Source organism: Lactuca saligna, chromosome 5 (assembly GCF_052625555.1).
Source record: "Lactuca saligna cultivar CGN05327 chromosome 5, ASM5262555v1, whole genome shotgun sequence".
Lineage (NCBI taxonomy): Eukaryota > Viridiplantae > Streptophyta > Magnoliopsida > Asterales > Asteraceae > Lactuca > Lactuca saligna.
The window spans coordinates 41,670,470-41,682,426 of NC_136421.1; the positions used below are offsets into that span (position 1 = coordinate 41,670,470).

Below are 11,957 nucleotides of genomic sequence, written 5' to 3' on the forward strand. Positions count from 1 at the left end.
GTATAGCTCTATATGGGACTGACTACCCCGCACATGGCTGCTAGCTACAGCCGAACCGAAAGGTTCAAGGGTGATGAAAGTCATAGAGTGAGATGGACTACTTATTGCCATAATTAGTCTATAGTATGGTTATGGAACACGCAATTTGGATAACAGATTTACTTTTTAGTAATAATGGGTTTAGTAACTAGTATACTTAGTATTTATTAGTTTTATATACGTGTTAAACCTAATACATTTTCAGTGTACATCTTTTACATTACATTTTGGATAGGTTAACTAACCTACACTTTACAAGGATAACCAGGTTTTTAGTATACATCTTTCACATTAGGAAAATATGGGATTTTCCTGGGTTAACAGTTGAACATAACCAGTACCGTGTAACATAACAGATAACTAAACTTTACATATAAGAAAATATGGGATTTCCTTGGGTTGTAACATTTTCAGAAACCAAAAGGAAAACTCGTACATTTTCCGAAAACAAAACCGCTTATGAACTCGCCAGCTTTATGCTGATTTTCAAACTGCTTGTATTCTCAGGTCCGCATTAGACAGGTACCCGATGATCCTTTTGGCGAAGACGGAGCACGTTGAAGTCGCGTCTTATGTTCGTTCATATATACATATGTATAACACTGTACAACTTCACTTTTGAACAAATGTAAATTTCTATATGTAATGTAATGGTTGTTTACTTTGCTTACTATGTGTATTGGATTTGATACTCAACGTGGAGTCCGCCCTGAAAATGTTTCCGCCTTGGTTTTCAGGGTGTGATAGATTGGTATCAGAGCACTTGTATATAGTGAACTAAGTATACGAAACCTTACATTGTATAAAACTATAAACATTAAAGGGGTCTAAGTGCTCTGAACTAAAAGTATACTTCAAAGTATAAGTATTTTCAAAAGTATACAAGTATACCTAACCGCCGAGATACGTAACTACAAGTAGAACAAAACATAAGGAAATGGGTGTCGTAAGCTGCGGTCAAACCTGGGCAGTTATGTAGTCGTGTCTAGGATTAATATAGCCTGGCCAACTATATTCATTCGAGACATGGCCGACATGTGCTTGGGAGTGACTGTGGTGTTCAGCATGCCTAAAACTTACCCTAATACCCCAAACATCAAACCATGGTCGTAGCGAATCATGAAATACTATGGGAGTATTTCTCGAGCCAATCCTTTTTAGAAATCCTCATTCAAGCATTGTTCCCTGATCATTCCGTTAGCAATAATTTATCTGTCTTGATAACTCTTTCCTGCTTTATCGCTTATACGGAATATATATCTGTCATATCTCTTGATTCAATTCGGAGGACTTATCATCCTCTCTTTCCTGATCTTATTAGATCAAGATGCCTCCAAGAAAGACACCCAACTCAAAGACCAACAACCCTCCACCACCACCTTCTCCTCAAATTTATCTTGTAACGCTACAGACGGCTATTACTGCCGCAGTGACAACCACCATGTCACAAATGAACCCCGGTAGTTTAGGAGGTGGTCCCCAACCCCAAATTCCAGAAGATAGCCAAGGACACCGAAAGGGGGGGGGGGTTCTTATAAAGATTTCATGAATGCGAAACCCACATCCTTTGATGGCACTGGAGGTGTCATTTCCCTCACCCGATGGCTCGAGAAAATCCAATCCATCTTTGAAATCTGTGCTTGTTTGGAGTCCGATAAAGTAAAGTTTGCAGCCTGTACCTTTATCGATAAAGCCCTGACTTGGTGGAACGGCCAAGTCAAATCCCTGACCCTATATGTAGCCAATGCTATGGGTTGGGAAGCCATGAAAGAAATCCTTCTAGCTGAGTACTGCCCTCAAGGAGAAATACAGAAGTTAGAGCACGAGCTCTGGAACCTGAAGATGAAGGGTTCCAATATTGTTGCATACACCTCAAGATTTGATGACCTGGCGCTGCTCTGTCCGGGAATGGTTACCCCGGAGAGTAAGAAGATAGAGAGATTTATTTGGGGACTGACCCAACCGACTAAAGGAAATGTCTTATCTGCGAGGCCGGATACTTATGATAATGCCAAAAGCCTAGCCTAAATTCTGATTGACCATAGTGATGAGATTGAGGAAACAACCACCATTCCTGAAACGACCAAGAGGAGTGGTGAGAAAAGAAAGTTCTGGAAGAAGAAGAAAGGCCAACCTTCTTGAGGATCCTCAAAGAAACAACAGACTGTAGCAGTCCATGCTGCTACCACCCCTGTTGTTGCTGCTTCTGTTATGGGATCTACAACTCAAACCCCTACCAGTATGTATGTTGGTAACCTTCCTCTGTGTGAAATGTGCAAATACCACCATAACCCTGGCACCTGCTGTGTCGTAACATGCACTAACTGTGGTAAAAAGGGGTGCACGGTCCGATTCTGCAAGGCACCAGCCCAATCTGCAAATCAATCTTCTGGAGCAGGTATTGGTTAAGCCTACTATAATTGTGGAGAAGTTGGGCATTACAAGAGGAACTGCCCCATGATGGCGACAACTGATAATACCGGGAGAGTCCTGGCCATGGGACGGGAGGAGGCAGTCGTCGATCCTACTGTTGTTTCGGGTACGTTCCTTCTCGAAAACTCTTGCGCTAGTATTCTTTTCGATTCGGGTGCTGAAAGAAGTTTTGTTAGTCATTCGTTCAAACATATTCTAAAACCTAATCCCCAACCATTAACTGAAATGTTTACAGTCGAGATGGCTATCGGTGAGAAAGAAAACGCTAACGACATATTCATAGGTTGTACCCTTACCCTGAACGCTCATTCATTTCCCATCGATCTTATGCCAGTCTCCATAAAGAGCTTTGATATTATCATTGGCATGGATTGGTTGAGTCCCAATCATGCTGATATCCTTTGCTACGAAAAAGCCATCCGTCTCAATCTTCCTGGGAATCAAACTCTCATGATCTATGGCGATAAACTCAGCTCCAACCTTCGCATCATTTCATGCATCAAAGCTTAGAAGCTCTTTCGAAAGGAGTGCCAAGCATTCCTAGACTATATAATCAATGAGAAAAAGGAAATTAAAAACCTCGCGAGCATCCCTGAAGTCTGCAACTTTCCTGATGTTTTTCCAGAAGAGCTTCTAGGAATTCCTCCCGAACGTCAGGTCGAATTTCGCATTGACCTAATTCCTGGAGCTACCCCCATAGCCAAGTCTCCATATCGCTTAGCTCTATAAAAAATGCAGGAGTTATCCAGCCAAATCAACGAGTTACTCAACAAAGGGTTCATCAGACCGAGTGCCTCACCCTGGGGAGCTTCGGTTTTATTTGTAAAGAAGAAAGATGGATCCTTCCATATATGTATCGACTACCATGAATTGAACAAGTTAACCGTCAAGAACCGATATCCCCTTCCGCGAATAGATGACCTCTTCGATCAACTTGAAGGAGCCAGCTACTTCTCAAAAATAGACCTTCGATCTGGGTACCATCAGCTATGAGTTCAGGAGAGTGATGTTTCCAAAACAGCTTTCAGGACTCGATATGGACACTACAAGTTCCTAGTGATGCCCTTTGGTCTAACCAATGCACCGAAAATGTTCATGGACCTGATGAACCGGGTGTGTCGTCCCTTCTTAGACAAGTTCGTCATCGTGTTCATAGACGACATACTTGTGTACTCCATTGGTGAAGAAGATCACAAGCAACACTTATGGTTAGTGTTGGAAACCCTTAGATCCGAGAAGCTGTACGCGAAATTTTCCAAGTGTGAATTCTGGATCCGGAAGGTAACTTTCCTCGGTCACGTGGTAAGCGAGGAGGGAATTCATGTGGATCCTTCCAAGATTAAAGCGATAGAGAATTGGTCGGCACCAAAGACACCCACAGAAATCCGTCAATTCTTGGGTCTCGCTGGCTATTATCGAAGATTCATCCAGAACTTTTCCAAAATCGTCAAACCCCTAACCACTCTAACACAGAAAGGTGTACCCTTTTGTTGGAGTGAAAAGCAAGAATCCCCATTCCAGACGTTAAAGCAAGCCTTGTGTAGCGCACCTGTTCTGTCCCTACCTGAAGGGATAGAAGACTTCATTGACTATTGTGACGCGTCTAATCAGGGCTTAGGCTGTGTGCTTATGCAAAGAGGAAACGTGATTGCTTATACCTCAAGACAGTTGAAGGCACATGAGGTCAAATATACCACGCACGACTTGGAGTTAGGAGCCGTAGTCTTTGCACTGAAGATTTGGAGAAATTATCTCTATGGAACCAAGTGTACGATCTTCACTGACCATAAGAGCTTGCAGCACATCCTCAATCAGAAAGACCTAAACATGAGGCAATGACGATGGGTAGAGTTACTCAGCTATTATGAGTGTGAAATTCGCTACCATCCCGGCAAGGCCAATATGGTAGCAGATGCCCTTAGCTGAAAGGAAAGTTCAAGCCGTAAAGTGAGGACACTGACAATGACTATCCATTCCCAATTATCCATGCAAATCCGAGACGCCCAGATAGAAGCCCTCAAACCCGAGAAAAAATCAAGCGAAGCCTTGAGGGGAATGGATAAGAAACTTGAGATAAAAGGTGACAGAGTCTACTGTTTCATGGACCGAATCTGGATTCCAAAGTCCGGAGGATTCAGAGAGATTTTCATGGAGGAAGCACACAAGACCAGATACTCTGTTCACCCAGGTTCGGACAAGATGTACCTAGATCTCAAGAAATAATACTGGTGGCCAAACATGAAAGCCGACATCGCTACGTTTGTGGGCAAGTGTCTCACTTGCGCTAAGTTGAAAGTCGAGTACCAGAAACCCTCGGGTTTGCTCCAGCAACCCGAGACACCCGAGTGGAAATGGGAGATGATTACCATGGATTTCATCACCAAGTTACCCAAGTGTCCGAGTGGGTACGATACCATTTGGGTAATTATCGATCGTTTGACCAAATCCGCTCACTTCATCCTGATCAAAGAGTCATTCCAAATTGAAAGACTTGTGCGAATCTACATCTAGGAGGTAGTTTGACTGCACGGTGTACTTGCATCCATTATCTCTGATCGAGATAGCAGGTTTACCTCCAGATTTTGGCAGTCTCTTCAGAAGTCTCTTGGAACTAAACTAGACATGAGCACGACTTATCATCCTCAGACCGACAGACAGAGTGAGAGAACCATCCAAACCCTAGAAGACATGCTTAGGGCATGTATCATCGATTTCGGAAAGTTGTGGGACACACATTTGTCTTTGATCGAGTTCTCGTACAACAACAGTTACCACACCAGCATCAAGGCTGCTCCGTTCGAAGCTCTCTACGGTCGCAAGTGCATATCCCCTCTATGCTGGGCCGAGGTAGGGGACACGCAACTAACCCAAAGTCGATTCCCCGATATTCCTCTCACTGGTCCTGAAGTAATCCGCGAACCCACCGAAAAGATCATCCAAATCCGGGAACGATTGAAAGCTTCACGTGATAGACAGAAGAGTTACACTGATAACCGACGGAAACCTCTGGAGTTCCAGGTTGGAGACCATGTCCCGTTGAAGGTCTCGCCCTGGAAAGGCATGGTATGCTTTGGAAAGCATGGGAAACTTAATCCGAGGTACATCGGACCCTTCGAGATCCTCACCAGGATCGGTCCGGTAGCTTATAAACTTCAATTACCTCACGGGCTTAGCAACATCCACCTCGTCTTTCATGTCTCGAACCTTAAAAAGTTTTTATCCGATGAAACCCTCGCGATTCCCCTAGATGAGATCGAGATCAACGAAAACTTGAACTTCGTGAAGGAACCAATAGAAATCATGGATCGAGATATCAAATGCACGAAACAAAGTCGCATCCAAAGCGGGGACCAGAGTTCACTTGGGAGCGTGAAGACTCGATGAAACAGAAGTATCCGCATCTCTTCCCAGATCCATGATTTGTATCTTAATTCTGAATTTCGGGACGAAATTCCCTCTGACGGGGGGATAATGTGACAACCCGAAGTTTGTTTCATCAATTGTAACCCTTTTCGTTAATATAACTGTCGTTTTCAATTTCGTTTCCATTACGTCATTAAATTAAGTCATAATGGTGGGATTTCTATTATGAATTAATGAGTGTCTAAGATTGTTTAGAACTCATATTATCACTCCATATTAGTAATCGGAAACATTTTAGAATCGACCATATCGGGTTACGGTAACTTAATCGGGTGCAACCAAAAGCATCGTATAACGTCGGTGTCGGGTAGAATTCCACCGTGTCCAAAAGTTGGAACATATTTAAGGTGGTTTAAACTTCCATTTGAAGCTTTTACTCTCTATCACTACTCTTTCTCTAACCACTTTCCTCAATCCAAGTTTCAAGTCCAAAATCATCAAATTTAAGCTCCAAATCACTAAGGTAACTTCCCTAACTCACGGATTAGCATCTTAAACCCTCAAATCCGAGTTTAAACAATCATTTAGGACCATTTTCATGTATTTATGTCCCTGGAACATGCTTGGTCCGTAATCAGAAATATAAGGGGTTTTTGAGCCTTTAAACCCTTCCAATCGACCTTTAGAGCTTAGATATGGCTATATGACTTATTGTACTGGACTTAGAACACATTGAATCAAGTTTTTGGGGAGTAAACATTAGTTTACTACCCAAGAACATGCTTGGGATGTAAACTCACCTTCATGGAGAGTAAACTCATATTTGAGTGTTTAAAAGCCACTTAAACACACCAATAGCTTTAGATTAAATTCTAGAATCAACGACAATCGATTTAGGGGCCTTAAACTTGATGAAAACCACCCCTTGGAGAGTTCACGGCCGTAAAACCCCCTAGAAAGGGTTCCTGGGCCGTAAACTCATAAACAATAGCCAAATGATGCCCTAAATTCATTCTAAGGCTTGTAAAATTGGTTCGAATCACATGTGATTGATCTAAGGCCACCAAATCATCAATATAAGAAGTGTATAGGAGCTTACGGATGTAAACTCCTAGTTTAGTGTCGTAAACTCCCTTTGATGGTCCTTTTGGTGGTAAAACTCATTCCTATGCCTTAGATTAAATCGTAGCAACCCTTCCCATGTGTTAATTGACCATTTGGCACCATAAAACCCCATATTCATGAGTTCATGGCCGTGAACTCATATGGTCATGGTCTTATGGCCGTAAACTCCCTAAGGAGTTTACTCTTGAAGAGCAAACTCATTTTCCAAAGCCATATACGTCCGTAGATGTCACTCGGGTCACTCCAAACACTTGTTTGAAGTGTTTTCTCGTATTGGAGTGTGTAATCAAATCTAATTAGTGATTTAAAGTCTAATTAGATACATTTGTATACCATTTCGTATTACATAGGAACCTCGCGCGTTATCAAGCCCCGAAACGACTCATAGCATCCAAACCGACACGTTTTCTCATCTAGTGAGTTCATACCCCTACCCTTCTTCAATGTTTTCACTGTTTTCAGGGGGGAATACAAGCAAAGTACAAGTAATAATTGTAACCAAAACTTGTTTTATATGTGTTGTGTTTCATATTATATATGCTTCTAACACTGACAGTCGTAACAAACAACCATTTAAACCTACAAAATACATTATCATATTATTTGTGAAAAATAGTATAAATTGTTGTATCTTGTATTTTCACAAATGTTTTCCCACATTATAACAGTTAAAAGCATAACATTTGAACTTAGAACATTGTATTGTCCTCGGTAACACTCCACAGAGATACGTGAGTGGAGGATAGTCATTTGATCTTTAAGTATTATTACTAGTAAATTTGTTATTCCTATAAATTGGAGATACGTCCTCGGAGAACACTCCACAAAGATACGCGAGTGGAGGACTGCCTCTATAACCAAAATCTCTTAGATAGGGAGTGTGACTTGAGTCTATAGATCTATATGGGACTGACTATCCCGCACATGGCTGCTAGCTATAGCCGAACCGAAAGGTTCAAGGGTGACGAAAGTCATAGAGTGAGATGGACTAATTATAGCCATAATTAGTCTATAGTATGGTTATGGAACTCGCAATTTGGATAACAGAGATTTACTTTTTAGTAATAATGGGTTTAGTAACTAGTTTACTTAGTATTTATTAGTTTTATATACGTGTTAAAACTAATACATTTTCAGTGTACATCTTTTACATTACATTTTGGATTGGTTTACTAACCTACACTTTACAAGGATAACCAGGTTTTCAGTATACATCTTTCACATTAGGAAAATATGGGATTTTCCTGGGTTAACAGTTGAACATAACCAGAACCGTGTAACATAACAGATAACTAAACTTTACATATAAGAAAATATGGGATTTTCTTGGGTTGTAAAATTTTCAGAAACCAAAAGGAAAACTCGTACATTTTCAGAAAACAAAACCACTTATGAACTCACCAGCTTTATGCTGATTTTCAAACTGCTTGTACTCTCAGGTCCGCATTAGACAGGTACCCGACGATCCTTTTGGCGAAGACGGAGCACGTTGAAGTCACGTCTTACTTTCGTTTATATATACATATGTATAATACCGTACAACTTTACTTTTGAACAACTGTAAATTTCTATATGTAATGTAATGGTTGTTTACTTTGCTTACTATGTGCATTGGATTTGATACTCAATGTAGAGTCCGCCCCGGAAATGGTTCCGCCTTGGTTTTTTGGGTGTGACAATATGGGTTCTATTTCACCCCTACCACTACCACATACTATCATAGCATACTAGCATATAAATCATAATAGATAGTGGCATACCAGAAAATTATCACAAAGAAAATCATCTAACTATAAAAAACTACTAGTGGGCCAATATTGGTGCCTTCGACCCACTTCTACATAAAGGTTACTCACCTCACACTATTGAAGTCCCACAGACAAAACTCTAGCTGCTAGATGATAGATTCCGAAACAATCAACATCAAAACAACCCCCAATTAATAACTGTGTTCCAATACGTAACCATAAGTCCATGCTTTGGGCAAAAAGACTAATTTACCCCTAAGCTTTCTTGATTCAAGCCCAACGCCCAAGCTCACATTCCAAAGGTCAAAAAGTCAAAAAATGGACCAAACCCCAAAATAAGGACCTGTTTTCCAAATTGGGCACACAACTCCACATGGTCTTACCTTAAGGCCCAACCATTTATTCTAGTCCAAACATTTGGCATTCAGATGGTCCGGTATCTTATAGTCGTCAAAGCCCAGTTATGGCCCATCTATGGCCTAATTTTCCAAATTGGGCCCAAACCCCACATATTGGCCTTACCCCAAAGCCTATCTAAATATTCTAGTCCATATACTTGTTCTTGGATGGCCCATCAATAGCCCAATCACCAAATCCCAACAGAAAGGCCCAACTCAAGGCGCAAAGAAAATTAGGATTTTCACATAAAATGACGATTAGGCTTAAGTGTTCACGTTTAACCCACTGAGTGCTTAATCCATTAAGTTCGTCACTCTACTAGGTCAACAATACAATGTGTTTGGGATTAATCCATAATTCCAATCAAATGGTCCAAACATGTAGGTCCCGACAATTCCAAATTAACATATCCAAAATTAGGGTTTTCTAAACCCTAATTAGCGTTTTCTAAACCCTAATTAGCGTTTCCAACCCAGTCACATTCAAATTAGTCCATTTCTCAAGTTTTTAGGTTAATTAAGTCAGGCGCCAACAACTACCACCTCGGGTAGCACCCACTACCACCTCAGTGGGAACTTTGCTTTCTGGTTGGGAAGTGTCTCTGTCCTTTTCACTTCTTATTACTCTTTTCGTTCACTTTTTCTAACATTTCTAGGACCAACTAATTCATTCAGGCGAGACATCTTACGATGTCATGATGCGCCCATTCCTATGGCCATTCCTTTAATACTTCTGGCTCTCGGGAGTCTCTTTGTAGGATACTTGGCCAAAGTGTGACCTGTTAGCCCATAAGTAAGTACTGTGACGAAGCGGTTGTTGCTCACCCGGCACGATTGTACGAGGTCACAATTCACCCAACACGATCATCCGGGGTGAACAAGAATTGGGGATCGGATGCGGGCGAAATTCCCGCCAATGGCTGCCGGGGCAATCCAGTTACCCGATTCACTATTATTCTAAAACCATTGAACCGTACTAGCTTCGTTATAGACTTGATATTGAACTGTTCACCATCCGAACATTCGCTAGCTGGCAACACAACTTTGACCACCTAAAAAAAGATCTCAAATGATTAGGCGGGGACAGGATTCGAACCTGTAGTCTTCAGATCATGAGCCTGATGAGTTGACCATTCCTCCACCCCGCTTGATGAATTCCCATTCAAAAAAGGTCAATTAGCTAAGATCGATCAAAAGGTGTGTTAAGCATATAGTCATAATTCCAATCAAATGGTCCAAACATGTGGGTCCCGACAATTCCAAATTAACATATCCAAAATTAGGGTTTTCTAAACCCTAATTAGCGTTTTCTAAACCCTAATTAGCGTTTCCAACCCAATCACATTCAAATTAGTCCATTTCTCAAGTTTTTAGGTTAATTAAGTCGGGCGCCAACAACTACCACCTCGGGTAGCACCCACTACCACCTCAGAAAGCGGTGGTCAATGGCGGCTCACAACAGCAGCCACCACCTCTTTGTGTGTTGGATGAGGTGTCTAAGCCCTTAACTATTATTGGTATGAATTCGAACCGAGAGTAACATGGTCCATTTGGGTTGCATATCATCAGGACAATTTGTTACGATGGACTTTTGAGAGAAGGTTATTTATGGTTTATTAATATATTATAAGTAATAATATATTAATATGAAATCATATGTTTTAATTAGTGTTGATCAAGAATTAATTTGGAATTAATTTAGTGGTCGAAAGAGACTAATTAAATCTATGGGGACTAAATATGATAATTAGTTATATTTATATGTGTTGGGCTTATGATACATGTTGGACCAAGTTTATGTATAGATACATAAAGAGTTGGGCCACATGAACCATGGATCATAAAACCCATGGGTATGGATTTGGGTTATCTCCATGACCCTAGAAATTCCACATATAAATAGACACATCATTGCCCAAAATCGCCACTTGTATCTTTTTAGAGTTCATGGTGTCTTTTGTGTGCATGGAATTCTCTCTCAAGTTTATTCTTTGTCCATGGTGTGTTGTGATTCCATTTGAGGCTTCCACACTATTGGGGCTAAGCTCTGTAAGGCCAAATACACCAAGAGTTCAAGCTCCATCAAAAGGTATGTCATGCTAACTAGTATATTATATTTTTATGTTAAATGCATGCTAGTTGTAAGATTAATACCTTGGAAACCATTTGCATGTATAATTAGTGAAAACATAGATCTAACGTATTTAGGGTTTTATATGCACCATTGGATGTTGTAGTATACCAAAACCCAATAGTGGTATCAGAGACATGGGTTGTTTTCAATTATACTTGATGCAAGTTGCTAAAAAAATCTGGAAAAAATCGAATTTTTGCTGTCGGGACAGTATACCCAACGAGTCCAGTGATGGACTCGATGAGCCCATGAACAAATTCATCCAACTCATCGATTTGTTTCATGCACTCGACGAGTTGGACCCCCTGATAACTTATCTTTGAGTGTTTTAGTCTGTTTTGGATTAGAATCATTACCGTAAAGTGTTTTTGCTCATAAAATTGGTTTTTTGATACTATGGTAATATTTATTCTCTTCCAAATAAAGGATAATAATCAAAGTTTCAAGTTTTATACATGTTTATATGATGCTTGAAAAATGTTGATTATGAATGTTCATGTTTATGAGTTTGTTTAGATTAATAGGAAAAATTATGAGATAGTTGTTTTAATTCCAAATTAATCTTGAAGTTGTTCATAATATGTGTTTTTGTAACTTGTCCTCAAATTACATGAAAAGTCACATTTATGAATTTTAAAACTCATGAAATTTCCATAAGTTATGAAAAAAATGAAGAGTCACATTTTTAATGCTTTTATAGTCTTCCATAACTTGTCT

At 40.4% G+C, this 11,957-nt stretch overlaps 1 non-coding gene across 1 annotated transcript; it reads right to left on the reverse strand.

Annotated features, from left to right (window-relative positions):
• Positions 1–10,181: 10,181 nt before the first annotated feature.
• TRNAM-CAU (transfer RNA methionine (anticodon CAU)) lies at positions 10,182–10,254 on the reverse strand. Its single transcript has one exon. It is a non-coding gene; the product is annotated as a tRNA-Met (tRNA).
• Between the last annotated feature and the right edge of the window lie 1,703 nt (positions 10,255–11,957).